Source organism: Benincasa hispida, chromosome 8, assembly GCF_027475165.1.
Source record: "Benincasa hispida cultivar pf3 chromosome 8, pf3_genome.v1.1, whole genome shotgun sequence".
In the NCBI taxonomy this organism is placed as follows: Eukaryota; Viridiplantae; Streptophyta; class Magnoliopsida; order Cucurbitales; family Cucurbitaceae; genus Benincasa; species Benincasa hispida.
The window spans coordinates 5,972,885-5,980,721 of record NC_143485.1 but is presented as its reverse complement, the minus strand read 5'-3'; positions in this window follow the sequence as shown (position 1 = coordinate 5,980,721).

Here is a 7,837-nt window from a genome sequence, read left to right as displayed (position 1 = left end):
TACTGTATTATGATAATAGTTGTGTTGTTGCCAACTCTAAAGAACCCAAGAGTCACAAATGTGGAAAACATATTGAAAGAAAGTACCATCTCATCAGAGAGATAGAACACTGAAGAGACGTGATCGTCACAAAGATAGTCTCTGAAGACAAATTTGCTAATCCATTTACGAAGGCCCTCTCGGCTAAAGTGTTCGAGGGCCACCTGGTTGGACTCGGACTCTAAGCAACGTAATCTAGGGTAAGTGAAAGAATATATATGGTATTAGAGATGCCCTAGTTTATTATATTTTCCCTTTATGTTTCTCAACATTGTATTGTATATATTTATTCTCACTGGAGTTTTATTCCAAGTGGGAGATTGTTGGGAATGTCCTAGAACTCACAGTTCGTAAATTTTGTGTTAAACATTCTATTTATCAATAAAATATTATTGGGGATCTTATTCAATAAAGTTGTTGATTTTGCATTCTATTATTAAATTGGATCAAGTTTATGTTGATTGTTGATTTTGTTGATTATTGGGAATATCCTAGAACCCTATCTTTAACTTTATATAGTGACATAAACAGGATCAAGTTAAGAGTATATAGCCTAAATAGTCTATAAGCATGTGGATGAAATTGGGTATCTCATCCTGTTAATGCTATTGGATGCAACCCATTTTGTATAGGTAATACAAATGATGTGATCCACAAATCATTCATGTAGAGACATGTGAGTGGGGGCATCCTATGCAATGAGTTTGCATATTGACTGGACCACGAAATAGTCACTTTTCTTTATAACGATCATTTACTATTAAAACTTACTATTTCATACTAAAGTAACCTAGGATAACTCAATCTTAATCCTGAACTAAATATGAATTCCAGTTTATTCGGGATTATCCTTTGACCTATATGGGTGAGAGTACCAACAACACTGCTCAATACGCCTTCCATTTTGGGGATAAGATCGGATGGATAGTTGGGGACATAGCCCTGCAAGATAGAATTCACTCCTACCCGTTTTAGGGTTAGCAGATAAGATGTTCTCTAAAGTGTTGATTCCAGGTCTTGAACAATTGGGGCCCCGTCTTTTCATAATAGAGAGGCACATGACTCATAAGTAGTATTATGAATCAAATTGTTCATTAGAGGGTCAGTGCGAACTTAAGGAATAAGATGTATTTATAGGGGTAAAACGGTAATTTTGACCCAACTGTAATTACGAACGACCTGTGAAGGATCGACTTACTGATTATGATTTACATGGACAAAAATATATCTACAGTGAGGAGAGTGCAACTATCGAGCTATAGTGGTGTGCCTTGATAGTTAACGAATAGTAATTAATTCGATTAAAGAGTTTAACGAATTAATTACCGATCGTTGGAGCTCATGATAATTAGGTTCATTAGGTCCCTGTACTAGCTCTTAAATTGGAATAACAAATTAAGTATTGATGTATAAAATTAGAGTTATGAATTTCAAATGTTCAAATTCAATTTTAGGGTTTTCAATTGATTGTATATAATACAATTAAAAACGTTTAAATTATTTGAAATTAAACGAAATTGGAAAATCAATTAATATTTAAATTATGATTTAAATATGAAATTGATTTATATTGGTGAAATTGGTATTTTATTGATTTAATATTAAAATATTAAATCAATATTATTTTAATTTAAAAGTTTAATTAAAAATTATTAATATTAGTTTTATTTAATTAATTATTTTTGAATTAATTTTATAAAACTAATTAAAAAAATAAAATGATTTTTGAAATCATCTTTAAGTTAGTGGATTTTTCCAATTTTTAGGAAAAATCCACTAACTATTTTTTAATGGATTATCACCAAAATTCAATTGAATTATGTGATAATCACCAAGTAGGTGGTGTCATCCATGCAGCCTATTGGGTTTGTATTATTTCTATTTATATATAGAAGCTCCATGCAGAAAGATTATCAATGAATATGAGTTTACTTTCTGAAGTGAAAAACTGAAAACCTTACTCAACCTTCACTAGTTCATCCTCAATTCAACTTGTTATGAGTGTTTCCATCACACATTCCTTCTTGAGCATAGTGGAGAAGATCTTGGTGGTGGTCTTCTTAAAGATTCAAGCTCAATCTTTGTGAAATTCTGCTAAATTCGTGGAAGAGATCTTCAAAGGTAATATGTGTTGCAAACCCTCTTATGAATGTCATATAAACAACATGTTTAAAACTCAAATTAAATGTAGTTTAAGTGCTTATTGATTCTAAAGTCTTCCGTGTTATATTATTCCTTCACGATGTTGTTTTCCTGTCAAGGTACAAAAAAATTGTCATATTTCTCGAGCCATTTCTTCCTTGAATCCACAAAGCTACTCAATGGGAGTGAGCTTTTGATGCATTTAAGGGCTCCAGAGACAGAAATATTTTCTCATTTTGTCATTTTTGGAAAAGTAAATGCAGACTCAACTGACTCAACAGAAAATAAGGACTTGGACTTGTGAGGTAAAGATGAGCAATGCTCAGAATAAAGGGAATTTTTTATGGAAGAACATGATGAGGCTTGGTACCCTCTAACTCTCTTACCTTAGAATCCCAGAAATGAAGTTCAAACTCATACTTGACCTCACAAACTTATTCTTGATAAGGGGGAGAATAAACATCATCATCATCATCGATCCAGGGGAATTCCTCGATAAGATCATCCTCAGTGCCATAGACGATAGGAAGCTCTGAATGATTCTCCAATGTCAATACAGAATGTTCAAGCTAAGGGATTGGATAGACCTCAACTAGCACGGGTACTTGAGTCATCAGGTGAGACTCAATAGAATCTTGTTCACACTGAGAAGGAACATTAGTAAGTTCACACATTATAGAACCAACGTTTTACCTTGATTGAAAGCTTGAGGAATCAGCTACTCAACTTAATGGTCGATGCTAGTCACTTTACTGCTTAGTTCGGTATGATCAGAAGATGGTTCCATCAAAGATTCTTCCAATCTCTAAACTAATTCAGTAATCTGAGAAATGAGGTCACTCAGATTCTAAAGTTTAGTTCTAGTTTCGAATCCTAAATGGAAGTTATCCTGTTGAAAACTCGAGGATCTTAGTGACTAAAGGAGGATTCCCACACAATCTCACAAGATTTTTTAGAAAGCTCCTTGGAGTAAGAGGCATGCATCGATGATAGAGTTTGGCTAGGCATCTCCCATGGGGAGTAACAATTGCGCTCACGACCATGCGAAACTTGTAATTGCCTAATAGCCAAAACATGAACAAGGAAGGTTAGTTCAGATATTTGATTTCTAAGCTCATTAAATTCTCTTAGCTCTTGTTCTCTATGAGCTGTTTGCTTCGTACAAACTGCATAGTAGATATTCATATCATCTAACATGATAAAACAAGTGGACATAAGAAAAAGAAAAATATTTTTGGATTTTTAAAGTTTACAAGTCAAATTAAACTAAAAGAGATTAATTCACTTGCCTCCCCATCAACGACGCCATTTTGATTGAAGCCTTTTGGTGTCGTTTAATTTCAGAAAATATCATCAAATTAAAAGAAAATTTATAATACACCAAACTACTCCTATCACTACAAATACGTAGCAATAGTGGTAAGTACGAGGTCGAACAATAGGGAGACCAAGAACTAAATCTCTTCTAAGCTAAAATTGACTGTGAAAAGCAATAAAAATGGGGTTTCTTTGTTTGGTTGACAAGAAAACTAAATGAAGAAATTAAAATGCGGAAAAGTAAGATAGATTGACAAAGAGAGAAATCAAACACAAGATTACCTTCGCTGGTTTAGAGATCGTAAAGTTTTCTATGAATCTAATTATTGATTAATTATGAAAACATGCTTGAATTAACTATTTCTTAAGCCTAATCGAATGTAGGGACATCACATAAAAACTCCCTAACGAGAATCAACATATCGCTAATCCTTAATTTAACTAAGCTTGTTACAAAGGCAATTTACTTAACTAATTCCATTACGTTCTTGGACTGATTAAGATATTAAGCAAGAATGACTAATTCTATCATAATCCATTTCCAATATTTAGGTTTTGTTATCCATTAGGTGATTATAGATAGCCTAGACATCATGCTATAAATCAAACTAAAACCTATTGTTACTGAATTAAACAAACTTTCAATGCAATTACGGACATGAAAAACACACATAGCAAAGACAAACATACAAGAAATCGAGTCATCAGTTTATCAATCTTATATGCTTGTACTAGAAATTAATTCAAAAAATGAAAATCATAAAGAAATAGAAACATCCAATAAAAAAATCCATAAGAAATCTCAAAGAGTTCAAGAAAATCCCTATAAACCTAAAAAACCGACGTTGTGGCCTTCAATTATTCATTGAATCCGACTCACGATGCCGAGATATACAAATACAAATCAAAAGGAAAGGAAATCTCATGTGTTTTAGCCTGGAATGGCCAACATCGAGCAACATACTCTCTAAGACGGGCTAACTCTACTCCCCCATTCCCTAATTCAGAAAGAACACATTTATATTACAGTCGCAGCGTTGCAACACTACCAAGAGTATGTCGATCCAGTTCTCAAGTGTTGGAGTGGCATTGCAACATTGCTATGATGCTTGCTTGCGACAAGCGTGCGTGCGCGGATGCCTTGACATTTCGTTAATCTTTGCAGCGTTGCAATGCTAAGGGTAACGTTGTGACACTACCCTGTATACGAGCATACTGAAGGAACCTATGGAGGCCCTGAGCGGAAACGTGGATCGTCCGATTATTATTTTTTTTTTTACATAATTCATAATTTTACAGAAACAATTATGCATAAGAGAAAATTACAGCATGCCAAAGAACAAGAAAAGAGAAAAAGATATTAGGGTTTCAAAAAACTTTTACCTTTGAAGAATAGCTTTCTTCACGAAAAATCCCTCCTCTCGAATAGTCACGAACAGTCACCGAAATTCCATAATAGACACCACCAATTTGGAACCTTCTGTATTCTCTTTTGGGATGAGAAAATAAGGAGTTGTGGGCTCTTCGATGTTTTGGATGAGAGGGAGAGATAGGAATTGAGAGAGGGAGAAATTTTGCAGGATTTTTTTTTTCTTGTGTCTTCAACAACTGATTGAAAAACCAGAGATCTTCTCTATTAAGATGATCACTCCCTCTTTCAGTACCACGGTCATCCAAGAGAGAAAAGAGGGGGAGGGAGTTATAATTCCCTCCCAAAAAACATTTTCAAAATAAAATAAAATAAAATAATTTAATTTAATAAATATTTTAATATATATATATATATATATATGATACCCTCCTTATCATATAATATATATTAAACTATATGTTATATCAAATATAACACATGACCTATAGTTTTTCATATTGTATCAAATACAATATAACCTATGGTTTTTAATTCTCTCATTAATGCATAATATTTAATATAAATCCTATATAAATTAATAATTAATTATATGAATCTAATTCACATAATTAATATTTGAATCAAATTCAAATATTTATTTTCTCTCTCAGATAAATATTATAATGTATCAAATACATTATATTAATTATATCATGTAAAATTATATATCATATAATTAATTCCCTCAAATAATTTGAACAATTCAAATAAATCCAAAATTGATTCTCATTTGATCCTTGTTGAGCTATAGAAGGGACCTCATGGACTTGTAGCTTGAAGCTCCTATGGTACTTGAATAATTAATTAAACTTCTTAAATTAAATTATTCAACATCCATTAACTATCAGGCCCACTAAAGACTGATAGCTGCACTCTTCGCACTACATATATATTTATGTGTCTATTGGATATAACCAGTCAACAGTGTGATGATCCTTCACAAATTGCTTGTAAGTATAGTTAGACCAAAATTACCATTTTGTCTCTGTAGTTACATCTAACTCTTTAAGTACCATTGATCCCTCTAATGAACAATAAGTCATAGTCCAACTATGACCAAAACCCCTCTCAAACTAGGAGAGGCTGTGGCGCCACATTGTTCAAGCATCAGAATCTGCCCTTAAAGGAGCAGTTTATCTACTTACCTCGACATTAGGGAAAAAGTGAATTTTGTCTTGTGTAGTTGTGTTCCTAGCTCCTTAGTCAGACGAATCTCCAAAATTGTAGGCTTATTAAGTTGGCAATTTGGCCGCTCTCACCTATATAAATCAAAGGACGACTCTCATAGGTAGTTCACAGCTCACCCAAGATTCAAGTCATGTCACCTATGGTCATCCTGGTGAAATGTAAGTCTCTATTATGAATGGTGTTATATAATGAGACTAGTCATTTCATGGTCCGATCTTATACGAACCCCTTTGTATAAAATACCTCCGCTCACACGTCTCCACATGAATGATCAGGATCAGATCATTTGTAGCACTTTAAAACAATTGTAACATCCATAAAACGGGACGTATTCGTAGTGTCACCTAGATAAGGTATTCAACCATATCCATCTACTACGGACCATTTAGGTTATCACTAAAACATGATCCACCTGTATGTCTCTACATACATGATTAAGTTACATATGATAACCTTGAATGTTAGTTTATTGGTTTCTAAGTTTTATGCTATTAAATGTTAAATAAAACATCTCATATTTTATAAAATATTTATACAATACAATTACAAACTACAGGACCCTATGAGATTTAGGGCATCAACCCCAACCCAGACTGCCTTACAACATTTGCATTAAAGTGTTGAGTGAGGGTTGCGATGCTTCGATTAAGGGCATTTTGGTCATTTCTCTCGTTCGAAGTACGGATGCTCAAATTACCTCCAAATTGCTTCAAATTAACCTCATTTCTCATCAAATGGTCAATTCTACCTCTTGGTTGCTCGGTACCTACAAAATAACATATTTACCATGTAAAATCCATTAACGAGCCTAAATTAAGCTCGGAATTATAGCTCTTTTTTAGAGCTATCACTATTTCCTACCTAGACTAAAATAGTATGTACTCCAAAGATAGACTATTATAACCTAGAGACCATAATAACCAACTAAGCGTCCCAAATGTCCTCTAAAATCTTCATCCATCTCCACCGAGTCTACACAAAGCCTTACCATGCAACTTGTCTTTCGCTACTTTTCCCACGTGGGCTTTGATGCATAAGCTTCATTTTAGCCTTATATATGCTTCATACATACTAGGGGTGTAATTGGGTTGGGACGGGTCGGGTTTCCTTAAAAATCAGCCTGACCCAACCCGGGTTGTTCGGCTGTTACTGTATTTTCTAAATTTTCTTCTCACATTTATGAATATCATTATTTTCCATGTCTATCGACCTCCCCTCCCTTCTTTTCCTCCGATAGCTTGAGTTTCTCCGTTCTTTAGAATATATTTGTTTCATCTATTTCAAGATGAGATAATGAGAACCCATAATACCAAGAAGATCGCTGAATTGATCCCATCATTTTCAAGCCAGAGGTTGCCCTTTCGCTGATGAAACACTACTCTTCAACTGAGAAATTCCCTGGGAGAGAGTTTCAGAGTCCATCAGCCTTTTTCACGTTAGGAGTAAACAAATGGAATATTTCTTAAGAAAAGAATAATTCCTTCTTTCGTTGAAGCTTTTTATTGCTTTTTCATTCTTTTTTGTCCATCAATGAACTTTTTTCTACTATCATACCTTCACCAAAAAAGAAAAAAGAAAAAAAGTAATAGGCAGAAAAAAAAAATATGTATCAATTTAGCCGTTTTCTAAAAAACTGTAAATATAGCGAAAAAAAATAAAAATATGGTTTCCATTTTTCTTATTATTCAAAAGTTGTCCTAATTTTTGCAATTGATATAAGATGATTTTAGTCACCATGGT